At 40.6% G+C, this 15,479-nt stretch overlaps 1 long non-coding RNA gene across 1 annotated transcript in view; it reads left to right on the forward strand.

Moving 5' to 3' along the window:
- The window catches only part of LOC138851112 (uncharacterized), a 60,380-nt gene extending 46,414 nt beyond the window's left edge, over positions 1–13,966 (forward strand). The window contains exon 4 of the long non-coding RNA XR_011390993.1: positions 11,739–13,966. This is a non-coding gene — a long non-coding RNA (uncharacterized lncRNA). The remainder of the gene's footprint in view (positions 1–11,738) is intronic.
- Positions 13,967–15,479: the final 1,513 nt, after the last annotated feature.

Here is a 15,479-nt window from a genome sequence, read left to right on the forward strand (position 1 = left end):
GAAGTTTACCTGGAGTTTACCTGGAGAGGGTTTTGGAGGTCAACGCCCCCGCGGCCTCATGGTGGATCAGGGTCTGATCAACCAGGTTGTTACTGCTGGCCGCACGCAAGCTAACATCTGAACCACAGCCCAGTTGGTCAAGTACTGACTTTAAGTGCCTGTCCAGTGCCTTCTTGAAGGCAGCCAGGGGTCTATTGGTAATCCCTCTTATGTATGCTGGGAGGCAGTTGAACAGTCGTGGGCCCAGGACACTCATTGTGTTATCTCTCAGTGTACTCGTGGTGCCCCTGCTTTTCAACGGAGGAATGTTACATCTTCTGCTGAGTCTTTCGCATTCATATGGAGTGATTTTCGTGTGCAGGTTTGGTATCAGTCCCTCCAGGACCTTTCAAGTATGTATTATCATGTATCTCTCTCGCCTGCGTTCGAGGAAATACAGATCAAGGACCTTCAACCGTTCCCAGTAGCATAGGTGCCTTATTGCACTTATGTGTGCTGTGAAAGTTCTTAGTACACTCTCCAGGTTTGTAATGTCACCAGCCTTGAAGGGAAGCATTAGTGTACAGCAGTATTCCAGCCTAGAGAGCAGAAGCGATTTGAAGAGAATCATCATTGGCTTGGTGTCCCTAGTTTTGAAGGTTCTCATTATCCATCCTATCATTTTCCTAGTGGATGAGGTAGATACATTGTTTTGGTCTTTGAAGGTGAGATCCTCTTACATTATCACTCCTAGGTCCATCACATTACTTTTCTGCTCTATTGTACGGTTAGAATTTGTTGTATATCCTGACACATTTTTTAATTTCTTCGAGTTTTGCTTATCTGAGTAGTTGAAATTTCTCCTTATTGAACTTCATACTATTTTGAGCGGCCCATTCGAAGATTTGGTTGATGTCTACTTGGAGTCTGACAGTGTCTTCAGTGGTGATCCAGGTCTCATCCGCAAAAAGAAGACACAGAGACATGGCTTACATCTGTGTCATCACTTACATCTGTGCTATTACACCATGGTCACATTTGTCGAAAGCTTTTGCAAAGCCTGTGTATACTACATCTGTATTTTGTTTATCCTTTATAGCATCCAGGACCTTGTCATAGTGGTCCAGTAGCTGGGACAGGCAGGAGCAACCTGCTCTAAACCCATTGCCTTGGGTTGTGTAACTGATGGGTATCTAGGTGCTTGGCTATCCTGCTTCTTAGAACCCTCTCAAAGATTTTTATGATATGGGATGTTAGTGTTATCGGTCTGTATTTCTTTGCAATTGCTTTACTGCCACCTTTGTGGAGTGGGGCTGTGTCTGTTGTTTTTAGTGTGTGTGTGGAATGTGTTGAGGATAATGGTACAAACTAAGTCAAAGTCATAGTGGACTGAATTGGGACTTAGCTTGAAAGACAGATTTCGCCTACACAGCCATCCCTGCAGGCGATGTCTTGAGAAGCTGTTGTATGCACTACTTCACGGGCAAGAATATGAAATATCATGAGTGAGATGATTACCCCTAAGGGGTGTTATGTCAGTATTTTCATTACCGAATACTGATTGGATCCATTGAATCCTATACTCACGTGTGTGGACTCAAAAGTCCGCACCTCACTGCCGACTATAGGATGATTTCAAACTCCCTGTGACACAAGAACTGCACAGTCCCCTGCATGACAAGAAGTCGGAAATCTTCATTGCTCTTGTAGCGTGAGCTATGGTCTTGTATACACCCTCGACAGGTATAGGTGACTTTATAGAAGCTGAAGTGTCCTTGGATGTCCACGTCTTCCACAGTCTAAGAGTACTTACACTGGTACACACTGTTCCACAAGGTTTGTCTTTTATTAACACTCTTATCACTAAATAAGCTGATCACACTTCTTTGTAAGTGTTTTGATGTGTTCTTTGAGATACTTTATGCGCAAAAATGCGTGAATCAGTGTTCTTTGTTCGTTATCCCGACGTCAATGTGTTCCTTAGTATTGTTATAACCAATCTAAGATGCCTCTCGCCGCCCTTCACCGACAAAGCATATTTCCCCTGCTCGCCAAACTTCCACTATGAAGCAATGCAGAATGCTTAATTCTTGCTGTCTGGTCATACACAACAATGTACACTATCTTTACCATGGTAATAAAGTGGGTGCAGGATTTTTCTTAATTGTCCTGCTAAGGTAAGAGATTGTCTCCTAGTAAACCACACTACTTGCAACATGGTCTCTTGCAAAGAGTTGCATGACCATGACACACGCTCGTACTGCATCTGGAGTCAATTACTTGATGTAGCAGTAAATAAGATGCTAGCCCCTTCTGAGAGGGCTGGGCCCCTTAGGGCTGTAGGGGCTTAAAGGGGCTGAAGGGGCTGATACCCCCTCCTGTAGAAAATTTCTTCACAGGATGACCTTATATTTCTCGAAGAAATTCGATAAATTCCGACCTAGATCCTGCTTGTACCTGTGTCTGGATGCTGAGACTTGCAGACAAAACATCATGACAATGCGTAGAGACGGATGCTTCTTGTGTGCAGTGATGACATCTGCCACCATTTACAACAGTATAAATATGTGGGGTAATAAAGTGGGATTCAATGATAAGGCTTTGGAGGCTTCTTTATTTGGGTTCTCGGGAACACAGAGTATTGGGTGTGGCCCGGTGGCCTGGTGGCTAAAGCTCCCGCTTCACACACGGAGGGCCCGGGTTCGATTCCCGGCGGGTGGAAACATTTCGACACGTTTCCTTACACCTATCGTCCTGTTCACCTAGCAGCAAATAGGTACCTGGGTGTTAGTCGACTGGTGTGGGTCGCATCCTGGGGGACAAGATTAAGGACCCCAATGGAAATAAGTTAGACAGTCCTCGATGACGCACTGACTTTCTTGGGTTATCCTGGGTGGCTAACCCTCCGGGGTTAAAAATCCGAACGAAATCTTATCTTATCTTATCTTAGTGCCTATGACCCCGAGGGGTCATGCCCAGCGAGAGAGAGAGGAATGGCAGGTGTTGACTCTACGTTACGTTGGCGTCGAGAGAGAAGCAGGTCTGGGCATACCCATCCCGAGACCTGCCCACTGGTGGGAACTATGGAAACTAGGCATGTAGGCTTACAGTCTAAAACTGCAGGTCAGTGAATGGTAAACTGCAGGTCAGTGAATGGTAAACTGCAGGTCAGTGAATGGTAAACTGCCGGTCAGTGAATGGTAAACTTCAGATCAGTAAATGGTAAACTGCAGGTCAGTGAATGGTAAACTGCAGGTCAGTGAATGGTAAACTGCAGATCAGTGAATGGTAAACTGCAGGTTAGTGAATGGTAAACTGCAGATCAGTGAACGGTAAACTTCAGGTCAGTGAGTGGTAAACTGCAGGTTAGTGAATGGTAAACTGCAGGTCAGTGAATGGTAAACTACAGGTCAGTGTGTAAGTCACTGCCAGCTGGCTACAATAACATGGTGAGTGAGCAGTAAACTGTAGGTCAGTGTGTAAGTCACTGCCAGCTGGCTACAATAACATTGTCACTGAGTAGTAAACTGTAGGTCACTAAGTCACTGCCACCTGGCTACAATAACATTGTCACTGAGTAGTAAACTGTAGGTCACTAAGTCACTGCCACCTGGCTACAATAACATTGTGACTGAGTAGTAAACTGCAGGTCAGAAAGTCACTGCCAGCTGGCTACAATAACATTGTGACTGAGTAGTAAACTGCAGGTCAGAAAGTCACTGCCAGCTGGCTACAATAACATACATCCAACTAGGTATATTTATATACCATAGGAAGGTTAACATGGGCCACCATTGTGTCCACACATGCAAGTTCTTACAGATTAATCTCCCTCTAGAGTCCCCATGAAGAACTCTAGCTCACGTCCCCTCAAAGCTGCTATCAGAGTGTCCCTTTGCTGGGTTATAAGCACACTCATCTCACATTCTGAGTCCCATGATTCAATCCCCGGAATGGGTAGAAACATTAGGTCAAGTTCCCTAAAGACAACTGCTGTCAGTGTTTACCTAGAAGTAGGTACCTGGATGTTAATGGATTGGTGAAGGTGGCATACTGTATGTTACTGGACTGATGTAGGTCACATCCTGGGGGTTAGTGGGCTGGTCTGGGTGGCATCCTGGGTGTTAGTAGAGTTGTGTGGGTGGCATCCTGGGTAACAGTGGACAGGTGTGGGTGGCATCCTGGGTATCAGTGGACAGGTGTGGGTCGCATCCTGCGTGTTACATGACTGTTGTGGTTAGCATGCTAAGTGTTAGTAGAATGGTGTGGGTCGCACTTTGGGTGTTAATAACTGGTTGAGGATGTATCCTGGTTATTACTTGAGTGGTGTGAGTCACATTCTGGGTGTTAGTGGACTGGTGTCGGTGGCATCCTCGGTGTTAGTGGCCTGGTGTGGGTTATCCTGGGTGTTGGTTGATCAGTGTTTGGCATCCTGGGTGTTAGTGGACTATCGTGGGTGGCATCCTGGGTGTTACTGGAATGGTGTTGGTGCCATGGTGGGTGTTACTGGAATGGTGTTGGTGCCATCGTGGGTGTTACTGGAATGGTGTTGGTGCCATCGTGGGTGTTACTGGAATGGTGTTGGTGCCATCGTGGGTGTTACTGGAATGGTGTTGGTGCCATCGTGGGTGTTACTGGAATGGTGTTGGTGCCATCGTGGGTGTTACTGGAATGGTGTTGGTGCCATCGTGGGTGTTACTGGAATGGTGTTGGTGCCATCGTGGGTGTTACTGGAATGGTGTTGGTGCCATCGTGGGTGTCACTGAAATGGTGTTGGTGCCATCGTGGGTGTAACTGGAATGGTGTTGGTGCCATCGTGGGTGTTATCGTGGGTGTTACTGGAATGGTGTTGGTGCCATCGTGGGTGTTACTGGAATGGTGTTGGTGCCATCGTGGGTGTCACTGGAATGGTGTTGGTGCCATCGTGGGTGTCACTGAAATGGTGTTGGTGCCATCGTGGGTGTTAGTGGGTTTGTACATATTATGTTACTTATGATCTGAATAAGTTTTCACTGTAGAAATAAAGATTATTATTAATGTATAATGATTATCGACATCTTGATTACTGTACACTTGTTGTCTCTGGTACAACTCAGTTTAAAAATTAAATTTTTCATTAACAACGTTATTGCTTTTGTTTACTAATACTTCTTAATGTTTATTATGTATCCAATAAAACCTTTTCTTATTTTTCTATTATTTAAGTATAATAGAATGTTTAACTTATTATGTTTAATTTACAGATAGATTTACAGCCACTTAACTAATATTTACCTTGTAGAAGTCTCCTATATTAACATTACAGAATACGGTCTCCTATATTAACATTATGGGCTCCTTCACAATCATGGCATTGTACAGTGTTGTTGCATCCCGTGGCAAGTTTAAGGGATGTTTTGCCCCGGCTGGCAACATTGTACAGTGTTGTTGCATCCCGTGGCAAGTCTAGGGGATGTTTTGCCCCGGCTGGCAACATTGTACAGTGTTGTTGCATCCCGTGGCAAGTTTAAGGGATGTTTTGCCCCGGCTGGCAACATTGTACAGTGTTGTTGCATCCCGTGGCAAGTTTAAGGGATGTTTTGCCCCGGCTGGCAACATTGTACAGTGTTGTTGCATCCCGTGGCAAGTTTAAGGGATGTTTTGCCCCGGCTGGCAACATTGTACAGTGTTGTTGCATCCCGTGGCAAGTTTAAGGGATGTTTTGCCCCGGCTGGGAACATTGTACAGTGTTGTTGCATCCCGTGGCAAGTCTAGGGGATGTTTTGCCCCGGCTGGCAACATTGTACAGTGCTCTTGCATCCCATTGCAAGTCTAGGGGATCTTTTTGCCCCGGTTGGCAACATTGTACAGTGTTGTTGCATCCTGTGGCAATTCTAGGGGATATTTCACCCCGGCTGGCAACACTGTACAGTGTTGTTGCATCCCATGGCAAGTCTAGGGGATGTTTCACCCTGGCTGGCAACATTGTACAGTGTTATTGCATCCAGTGGCAAGTCTAGGGGATGTTTTGCCCCGGCTGGCAACACACCGTGACAAGTCTAGAGGATGTTTCGCGCCAGCTGGCAACATTGTACAGTGTTATTACAAAAAATGCGATATCTAATAAGCATAGAGATCTCCAGTGAATACTAGAAAGGACTGCCCTTCTAGCATCCAGCCTGTTACTTGGTTTTCGTAACAAGTAATCAGTATCCTGGTCCAATTATCCATTAGAATTCAGTAAGATTCAGTAGTGGTTCAGGATTACAACTGGTAGGCTACTAACTACAGAAATTAAAATTTAATAAGTTTATTAATAACAAAATAGTTGTCTAGGCACATATTTTCAAAGTAAATTAATGTAATCAAAATCAGAATAATCACTTCTCTCGTGTACAGTAGTATTGCGCTGAAGGCACATATCACATCTTTATGGCTTTTAAGTACCGTTTGATACATTAACATTTAATAACATAATACATATATATACAAGTAAGTTTGTGTGTATGTGTGCAAGTGCTCAAAATAGTTCGCTATGTCTCAAGACTCGACTAGACTTAACCAGTGACTGACTAAAAGTCCTCACAAAAGTCCTGAACAATAAGGCGACTGTTTAGCCGAACAACAATATAACAAGCAACAGCTACACAGAATCTGGAAAAAGGAGATAATATAACCACACTAAGTAGGGACCATCTGCAGATCCTCTACAAAAGTCACAAAACTCCCATACTACTGAATCTAAGTTCAGCATAAGAAAATCACAGACTGAGACAGTACACAGATGCAAGTACAAATTAGGTCAGAAGCTACAGCTCAGGACCTGAGTTTCTCAGAGTGTCTATAAGACACACAACCTTCTGCACAACGTCGAAAACCATAAGTCTAGGCTATGTTCTGTGAACAGAGTTACACAGAACCTAAAACATGAAAGCAACAGAGACGATCTTCAACAAGGGCCCACGAGGGAGAGGAGTAGATGGACCTCTTGCTAGAAGCATGTCCAACTGACAAGAGGCCAAGCAGGCCAGACAGACTACTCCAGGTGAGGTGTGAACACCCCACCCTGATCATGTGACTCTCCGTGGACTGCTGCTGCCTAGCAACACACAAGCTGGCAGCGTAACAAGCGGAGAGAAAACACAGTAGTTAGACAATGTTGTCAGCTACTTCACACTCGAACTATGAGCGCTGAATAGTACATAAATGTTACATCCTACCTAATAATATAACTAAGTCAAATAATAATATAAAGCAATATATTTACGATTTAGCTAGTATCACAAATATAAGCAATATAAAATTATATGAACAGCTAATATACATTATATACATTGTGACCCATTCAGGGGTCACAATACCCCCCCAACATGACAAATGGTCGCACTAGGAGTTGTGTTAATGTCTTTCACATGATTACTTATAATAACTCATGTCACTTTAATAACACAATTTAATATAAAAATAAATCAGAGTCACTCTTGTGCCAACACTTCTCATATTTCAGAGTGTCTATATCACTAAGTTATGCCCCTGGTACTAGGGCAGTACACAGTATCGTATCTCTGCATACACGTGGTTATGTACATCAGTGTGGAGACAGGATAGTGTAGACAAGCATGACACATTGAGGCTCGATCATAGTAGTGGAGACTGTATTTGAACAGCAGTCTTGTGCAATAGACAGATGGCATTCCACTCTTAAGTAGTTGTAGTGGAATGAGAGGCAGTATGAACATCTGCGTATTAGAAAGCTTAAGGTGTGTAGTGAGGGGGGTCTGCGTTAGGACTGTGTTCCGCCCACACAACACACTCATCACTCAGCTTCTGTCTCGAACTGTCTCCTCCTCACACCAACATATATCACCACAACTGTGAATATATAAATAGAATAATTAGACATGAGTATATATAGTTAACATGGGCTGGATAGATTACCTTACTGAATTTAAAGTAGCAAATGGTGTGCTAGAGGCACCCCACTGTCCATATATTCCATAGCATCAGATGAGGCATTCCCAGTCAGAGACACACAAGATGACTCCTGTATTGCAGCCCGGTCCACCTCAGAGCACCATGACGTCGGTTGCAGCGACTCCACCACCACCTGTTCCTCCAGAGCGTGTCGGGGCACTTCGCCATCTGGACGACGACCACGCTACATGTGTGGCTGTCACTTAACACATTATGCCGCCACATGATCCAAGGTGCCACAGAGGTGGAAGTTCTTTGTTGACCAGAATACGTAATGAACACCTTGGTTCGAAAACCCTCCAGGTGCACGTACGAAGGTATCAGTTGGTGCAGGGACATTTTCAATGTATACGACTCCTCCTGTAGACCAGCATAGAGGCTGTCTGACCACCTGCCTAGGGTGGCCAGGTGTATAGTCCTGCACCTCTGAAACGCCTTACATATATCAGCCGTTGGCCTCAAATGGAACATTTCTGACACGTACCTACGTATAGTATCGCGAAACGACGTGCAACTGTACTGTCACAGACGGGGTAACCTTCTTACTTATATCTTGGCACTGGGTCACAATCTGCTGGTACGTCCCAGTGGCATGAAACTTGACGAAGATCCGGGAGACGCCATTTAAGGCTACGCCACACAGAAATTCCTGCTAGATTCCGTATGTATCAAGGATGATCGCCGGCAGTAGCACATGGAGCGATGCACTGGTTACGGAACCTCTTGTAAGCTCAATACACACAGTACTGACCCTTCGTCGAACAGCAGTCACCATTGTTGTTGATCCAACAAACCTTGCCATGGTGTCAGGATGGAGCAAGAGCAGCAGACAACCACCCAGCACGACCACTCACCAGTGAATGATACGCAATAAGTCTCCTTCTACATTAACATTACAGTGTACAGTCTCCTTCAATATTAACATTACAGTGTACAGTCTCCTTCAATATTAACATTATAGTGTACAGTCTCCTTCAATATTAACATTACAGTGTACAGTCTCCTTCAATATTAACATTATAGTGTACAGTCTCCTTCTATATTAACATTATAGTGCACAGTCTCCTTCTATATTAACATTACAGTGTTCAGTCTCGTTCAATATTAACATTACAGTGTACAGACTCCTTCTATGTTAACATTACAGTGTACAGACTCCTTCTATGTTAACATTACAGTGTACAGACTCCTTCTATATTAACATTACAGTGTACAGACTCCTTCTATGTTAACAATACAGTGTACAGACTCCTTCTATATTAACATTACAGTGTACAGACTCCTTCTATGTTAACATTACAGTGTATAGACTCCTTCTATATTAACATTACAGTGTACAGACTCCTTCTATGTTAACATTACAGTGTACAGACTCCTTCTATGTTAACATTACAGTGTATAGACTCCTTCTATGTTAACATTACAGTGTATAGACTCCTTCTATGTTAACATTACAGTGTATAGACTCCTTCTATAATAACAATATAGTGTACAGTCTCCTATATTAACATTACGGTGTACAGGCTTCTTCTATTTAAACATTGCAATATACAGGTAGCTACTGTATTAACATTACAGTATACAGGTAGCTACTGTATTAACATTACAGTATACAGGTAACTACTGCATTAACATTACAGTATACAGGTAACTACTGTATTAACATTACAGTATACAGGTAACTACTGTATTAACATTACGGTATACAGGTAACTACTGTATTAACATTACAGTATACAGGTAACTACTGTATTAACATTACAGTATACAGGTAACTACTGTATTAACATTACAGTATACAGGTAGCTACTGTATTAACATTACAGTATACAGGTAACTACTGTATTAACATTACAGTATACAGGTAACTACTGTATTAACATTACAGTATACAGGTAACTACTGTATTAACATTACGGTATACAGGTAACTACTGTATTAACATTACAGTATACAGGTAACTACTGTATTAACATTACAGTATACAGGTAACTACTGTATTAACATTACAGTATACAGGTAACTACTGTATTAACATTACGGTATACAGGTAACTACTGTATTAACATTACAGTTTACAGGTAACTACTGTATTAACATTACGGTATTCAGGTAACTACTGTATTAGCATTACGGTATTCAGGTAACTACTGTATTAACATTACAGTTTACAGGTAACTACTGTATTAACATTACAGTTTACAGGTAGCTACTGTATTAACATTACAGTTTACAGGTAGCTACTGTATTAACATTACAGTTTACAGGTAGCTACTGTATTAACATTACGGTATACAGGTAACTACTGTATTAACATTACAGTATACAGGTAACTACTGTATTAACATTACGGTATACAGGTAACTACTGTATTAACATTACAGTATACAGGAAACTACTGTATTAACATTACGGTATACAGGTAACTACTGTATTAACATTACGGTATACAGGTAGCTACTGTATTAACATTACGGTATACAGGTAACTACTGTATTAACATTACAGTTTACAGGTAGCTACTGTATTAACATTACGGTATACAGGTAACTACTGTATTAACATTACAGTATACAGGTAACTACTGTATTAACATTACGGTATACAGGTAACTACTGTATTAACATTACAGTATACAGGTAACTACTGTATTAACATTACGGTATACAGGTAACTACTGTATTAACATTACAGTATACAGGTAACTACTGTATTAACATTACAGTATACAGGTAGCTACTGTATTAACATTACAGTATACAGGTAACTACTGTATTAACATTACAGTATACAGGTAACTACTGTATTAACATTACAGTATACAGGTAACTACTGTATTAACATTACAGTATACAGGTAACTACTGTATTAACATTACGGTATACAGGTAACTACTGTATTAACATTACAGTATACAGGTAACTACTGTATTAACATTACAGTATACAGGTAACTACTGTATTAACATTACAGTATACAGGTAACTACTGTATTAACATTACAGTTTACAGGTAACTACTGTATTAACATTACAGTTTACAGGTAACTACTGTATTAACATTACGGTATACAGGTAACTACTGTATTAACATTACAGTATACAGGTAACTACTGTATTAACATTACAGTATACAGGTAACTACTGTATTAACATTACAGTATACAGGTAACTACTGTATTAACATTACAGTATACAGGTAACTACTGTATTAACATTACAGTTTACAGGTAACTACTGTATTAACATTACAGTATACAGGTAGCTACTGTATTAACATTACAGTATACAGGTAACTACTGTATTAACATTACAGTATACAGGTAACTACTGTATTAACATTACAGTATACAGGTAACTACTGTATTAACATTACAGTATACAGGTAACTACTGTATTAACATTACAGTTTACAGGTAGCTACTGTATTAACATTACAGTACAGGCTACTGTATTAACATTACTGTATACAGGTAACTACTGTATTAACATTACAGTATACAGGTAACTACTGTATTAACATTACAGAATACAGGTAGCTAATGTATTAACATTGCAGTATACAGGTAACTACTGTATTAACATTACAGTTTACAGGTAGCTACTGTATTAACATTACAGTTTACAGGTAGCTACTGTATTAACACTACAGTTTACAGGTAGCTACTGTATTAACATTACAGTTTACAGGTAGCTACTGTATTTTTTGATAAAGTCAATAAAAATTTACTTCAGTAAAGTTGTTATATCTTACTTGTTTAAGTATTAAAAAGTATTAAGTATTAAAATGGCTTATAATTTTTTCCAGAGTTGGTGACAACGTTGAGGAATATGAATCAAGTGAATCAGATGAATCAGATGAATCAGATGAATCAGATGAACCAGATGAATCAGATGAATCAGATGAACCAGATGAATCTGGTGAATCAGATGAACCAGATGAATCTGGTGAATCAGATGAACCAGATGAATCTGGTGAATCAGATGACTGAGTAACTTTACTGAGACAATAAAGATTTGTAAGTCTTGCAACAAGAGTAAGTCTGGATAACTTGTCCAGACCAGGAAGACTGGAAACCATGTGCAGGCCAGGAATTCTGGATAACCTGTCCAGACCAGGAAGACTGGAAACCATGTCCAGGTCAGGAATTCTGGATAACCTGTCCAGACCAGGAAGACTGGAAACCATGTGCAGGTCAGGAATTCTGGATAACTTGTCCAGACTAGGAAGACTGGAAACCATGTCCAGGTCAGGAATTCTGGATAACTTGTCCAGACCAGGAAGACTGGAAACCATGTCCAGGTCAGGAATTCTGGATAACTTGTCCAGACCAGGAAGATTGGAAACCATGTGCAGGCCAGGAAGTCTGGATAACTTGTCCAGACCAGGAAGACTGGAAACCATGTCCAGGCCAGGAATTCTGGATAACTTGTCCAGACCAGGAAGACTGGAAACCATGTGCAGGCCAGGAAGTCTGGATAACTTGTCCAGGAAGTCTGGATAACTTATATAAGCCAGGATAACTTTCAAACCAGCAATCCAGGATAATTTATATGAGCTGGAATATTGCTGCACACTAACAGCACCTTTCAAGGCAGGTGAAATTGCTGACCTAGAAAATGTACAGAGAACTTTCACGGCGCGCATAACGGAGATAAAACACCTCAATTACTGGGAGCGCTTGAGGTTCCTGAACCTGTATTCCCTGGAACGCAGGAGGGAGAGATACATGATTATATACACCTGGAAAATCCTAGAGGGACTAGTACCGAACTTGCACACGAAAATTACTCACAACGAAAGCAAAAGACTTGGCAGACGATGCACCATCCCCCCAATGAAAAGCAGGGGTGTCACTAGCACGTTAAGAGACCATACAATAAGTGTCAGGGGCCCGAGACTGTTCAACTGCCTCCCAGCATACATAAGGGGGATTACCAACAGACCCCTGGCAGTCTTCAAGCTGGCACTGGACAAGCACCTAAAGTCAGTTCCTGATCAGCCGGGCTGTGGCTCGTACGTTGGTTTGCGTGCAGCCAGCAGTAACAGCCTGGTTGATCAGGCTCTGATCCACCAGGAGGCCTGGTCACAGACCGGGCCGCGGGGGCGTTGACCCCCGGAATTCTCTCCAGGTAAACTCCAGGTAACTTTCAAACCAGTAAGCCAAGATGACTTTCAAACCAGTAATCCACGATAACTTATATAAGCCAGGATAACTTTCAATCCAGTAAGCCAAGATAACTTTCAAACCAGTAAGCCTGGATAACTTTCAAACCAGTAAGCCTGGATAACTTTCAAATCAGTAAGCCAGGATAACTTTCAAACCAGTAAGCCAGGATAACTTTCAAACCAGTAAGCCAGGATAACTTTCAAACCAGTAAGCCAGGATAACTTTCAAACCAGTAAGCCAGGATAACTTTCAAACCAGTTATCCTGGATAACTTATGTAAGTTACTGTGACTCTTAACATTGTTCAATGTTTACTGTGACTCTTAACATTGTTCAATGTTTACTGTGACTCTTAACATTGTTCAATGTTTACTGTGACTCTTAACATTGTTCAATGTTTACTGTGACTCTTAACATTGTTCAATGTTTACTGTGACTCTTAACATTGTTCAATGTTTACTGTGACTCTTAACATTGTTCAATGTTTACTGTGACTCTTAACATTGTTCAATGTTTACTGTGACTCTTAACATTGTTCAATGTTTACTGTGACTCTTAACATTGTTCAATGTTTACTGTGACTCTTAACATTGTTCAATGTTTACTGTATTTCTTAACATTGTTCAACATATACTGTGACTCTTAACACTGTTCAATGTTTACTGTGACTCTTAACATTGTTCAATGTTTACTGTGACTCTTAACATTGTTCAATGTTTACTGTGACTCTTAACATTGTTCAATGTTTACTGTGACTCTTAACATTGTTCAATGTTTACTGTGACTCTTAACATTGTTCAATGTTTACTGTGACTCTTAACATTGTTCAATGTTTACTGTGACTCTTAACATTGTTCAATGTTTACTGTGACTCTTAACATTGTTCAATGTTTACTGTGACTCTTAACATTGTTCAATGTTTACTGTGACTCTTAACATTGTTCAATGTTTACTGTGACTCTTAACATTGTTCAATGTTTACTGTGACTCTTAACATTGTTCAATGTTTACTGTGACTCTTAACATTGTTCAATGTTTACTGTGACTCTTAACATTGTTCAATGTTTACTGTGACTCTTAACATTGTTCAATGTTTACTGTGACTCTTAACATTGTTCAATGTTTACTGTGACTCTTAACATTGTTCAATGTTTACTGTGACTCTTAACATTGTTCAATGTTTACTCTGACTCTTAACATTGTTCAATGTTTACTGTGACTCTTAACATTGTTCAATGTTTACTGTGACTCTTAACATTGTTCAATGTTTACTGTGACTCTTAACATTGTTCAATGTTTACTGTGACTCTTAACATTGTTCAATGTTTACTGTGACTCTTAACATTGTTCAATGTTTACTGTGACTCTTAACATTGTTCAATGTTTACTGTGAACATTGTTCAATGTTTACTGTGACTCTTAACATTGTTCAATGTTTACTGTGACTCTTAACATTGTTCAATGTTTACTCTGACTCTTAACATTGTTCAATGTTTACTGTGACTCTTAACATTGTTCAATGTTTACTGTGACTCTTAACATTGTTCAATGTTTACTGTGACTCTTAACATTGTTCAATGTTTACTGTGACTCTTAACATTGTTCAATGTTTACTGTGACTCTTAACATTGTTCAATGTTTACTGTGACTCTTAACATTGTTCAATGTTTACTGTGACTCTTAACATTGTTCAATGTTTACTCTCACTCTTAACATTGTTCTGACTCTTAACATTGTTCAATGTTTACTGTGACTCTTAACATTGTTCAATGTTTACTGTGACTCTTAACATTGTTCAATGTTTACTGTGACTCTTAACATTGTTCAATGTTTACTGTGACTCTTAACATTGTTCAATGTTTACTGTGGCTCTTAGTATTGTTCAATGTTAAAATATTGCAGTTCGTAAGTTGTTCAGATTAATGTTAATATTCCTAACATTATTATTAGTTAATTAATAATGTTTAAACATTGACGTTTCATAACTGAATTATTTTACCTAAAATAACTAAAAATAATTTAAGAATTATTAAATATAACTTAAATATAACTTTTTATAAATGTTTGTACAGTGTTACATAATACTGTGAATGTTTACCTGGGGAGGGTTTCGGGGGTCAACGCCCCCCCGGCCCGGTCTGAGACCAGGCCTCATGGTGGTTTAGGGTCTGATCAGCCTGGCTGTTGCTGCTGGCCGCACACAAACTAACGGTTGGTCAGGTACTAATTTTAGGTGCATGTCCAGTGCATTCTTAAAGACAGCCAGGAGTCTATTGGTAATCCCTCTTATGTGTGCTGGAAGACAGTTGAACAGTATTGGGTCCCGGACACTTATTGTGACGTCTCTCAATGTACTTGTGGCGCCCCTGCTTTTCATAG

The sequence above is a fragment of the Cherax quadricarinatus genome, chromosome 100 (assembly GCF_038502225.1).
Source record: "Cherax quadricarinatus isolate ZL_2023a chromosome 100, ASM3850222v1, whole genome shotgun sequence".
NCBI lineage: Eukaryota > Metazoa > Arthropoda > Malacostraca > Decapoda > Parastacidae > Cherax > Cherax quadricarinatus.